A 2,500-nucleotide genomic window follows, 5' to 3' on the forward strand; every position below is an offset into this window, starting at 1 on the left:
ATGTGAGCCCAAGCGGACGCTGACTGATGACATTACTTCCCCCCCGCCCGGCAGCAAGCCAGACATGATGGCCCCTTCCCCGCGAACGGTTGGAAGCCATACCCCCTTCGTGATGCTCACAAGTCTTCGAATAAGCCACCCAACGATTTGCGTGGCACAAATCTTCCCCGATCGCACCGGGCCACAGTTCCAACCCGTCTCATCCGTGCTTCTTCTCCAGCACGACCACCGTGGCGGATCGCCAGGATGCTCGTGAGGGAGAAGCCACGCGGATGAGGCCGTGCCTTCCCTGTGGTGGCCGCGCGCTACTGGACCGAGAGTAATAAAGCCCTCAATATCAACCACATGACCCTGGGCGTAACCAGCACAAATGTGAGCCCAAGCGGACGCTGACTGATGACATTACCCCCCCGGCCGGCAGCAAGCCAGACATGATGGCCCCTTCCCCGCGAACGGTTGGAAGCCATACCCCCTTCGTGATGCTCACAAGTCTAGAAATGAGCCACACAACGAAAATCCCACCAGCGTGCCACAAAAATCCACATAACAGATTCACATTTTTTCCCACCGGGTCAGTCGGCCGGAACCGACGGCGGCCACCACCGTGCCGCCGCCCACAACGGGTGACACCAACCCAAGTTGGTGGATCACCCATGTGTGGGCGTTTTGACTTGCCCCACCACAAAGCAAGCCAAAACAGGGGGGAATGAAGGGACCGCACCAGAATTTTCCATGGTGCAAGAGCTGGCTGCATTGAGGAACACCCCCCCCCTATAATAGCTAAATATGCAAAAGCCACTTTTGTACAAGTAGATACACTTTTTTTGAGTAGACATAAGTTCTGTTTTGGGACCTAGAGAACGAATTTTCACGAGATTTTTTGCAGGGATCCTCATAAAAATGGTACAACATTGCCTGCAAAAAATTAGAATTTTTCGACATGGGGAAGTATTTTTTTTATTTTTCCAAAGACCCGAAATGTGGAAAATCGGGAAAAATGGAAAAACGTATCTAGACACCGTATTTTTGCGTGATTTTTTCCAGTCCATCCCATAATAATATCAAGAAGGTGCCCACCAAGTTTCGTTAGGATTGGCCAAGGTTTCGAATTTTCATGAATTTTTTTCAAAACCCTCTATTTTCCAACATTTCAAAAATTCAAAACCACATCAAGATGGCTTGGTTTTGATACCAAACTTTCTAGACCTCATTCTGCATGCATTTGTGACACTTTCCAACCAACAAAACTCAAAAACCACCACTTTGAAAATTTCATGATTCTTGGCACACCACCAAGTCACAAAATCAAGCCAAAACACCAAAATCTTGGAACTTGGCTATGCACCAACCATGCCAAGATCAATTCCTTTTGATCCCAAACTTCTCCCACATCACTTTGAAGGCATTTGTGAGGATTGAGTCCAGCCACTTTTCCAAAACCATGATTTTCGTTTTTCACCAAAATCACCACCAAGTCACAAAATCAAGCCAAAAATCCAAAATCATGGAACTTGGCTATGCACCAACCATGCCAAGATCAATTCCTTTTGATCCCAAACTTCTCCCACATCACTTTGAAGGCATTTGTGAGGATTGAGTCCAGCCACTTTTCCAAAACCAACATTTTCGTTTTTCACCAAAATCACCACCAAGTCACAAAATCAAGCCAAAAATCCAAAATCATGGAACTTGGCTATGCACCAACCATGTCAAGATCAATTCCTTTTCATCCCAAACTTCTCCCACATCACTTTGAAGGCATTTGTGAGGATTGAGTCCAGCCAGTTTTCCAAAACCATGATTTTCGTTTTTCACCAAAATCACCACCAAGCCACAAAATCAAGCCAAAACACCAAAATCATGAACTTGGCTATGCACCAACCATGTCAAGATCAATTCCTTTTGCTCCCAAACTTCTCCCACATCACTTTGGAGGCATTTGTGAGGATTGAGTCCAGCCACTTTTCCAAAACCATGATTTTCGTTTTTCACCAAAATCACCACCAAGCCACAAAATCAAGCCAAAACACCAAAATCATGAACTTGGCTATGCACCAACCATGTCAAGATCAATTCCTTTTGATCCCAAACTTCTCCCACATCACTTTGAAGGCATTTGTGAGGATTGAGTCCAGCCACTTTTCCAAAACCATGATTTTCGTTTTTCACCAAAATCACCACCAAGCCACAAAATCAAGCCAAAAATCCAAAATCATGAACTTGGCTATGCACCAACCATGTCAAGATCAATTCCTTTTGATTCCAAACTTCTCCCACATCACTTTGAAGGCATTTGTGAGGATTGAGTCCAGCCAGTTTTCCAAAACCATGATTTTCGTTTTTCACCAAAATCACCACCAAGCCACAAAATCAAGCCAAAACACCAAAATCATGAACTTGGCTATGCACCAACCATGTCAAGATCAATTCCTTTTGATCCCAAACTTCTCCCACATCACTTTGAAGGCATTTGTGAGGATTGAGTCCAGCCACTTTTCCA

The sequence above is a fragment of the Phaseolus vulgaris genome, chromosome 10 (genome assembly GCF_051622355.1).
Source record: "Phaseolus vulgaris cultivar YP4 chromosome 10, ASM5162235v1, whole genome shotgun sequence".
Classification (NCBI taxonomy): Eukaryota; Viridiplantae; Streptophyta; class Magnoliopsida; order Fabales; family Fabaceae; genus Phaseolus; species Phaseolus vulgaris.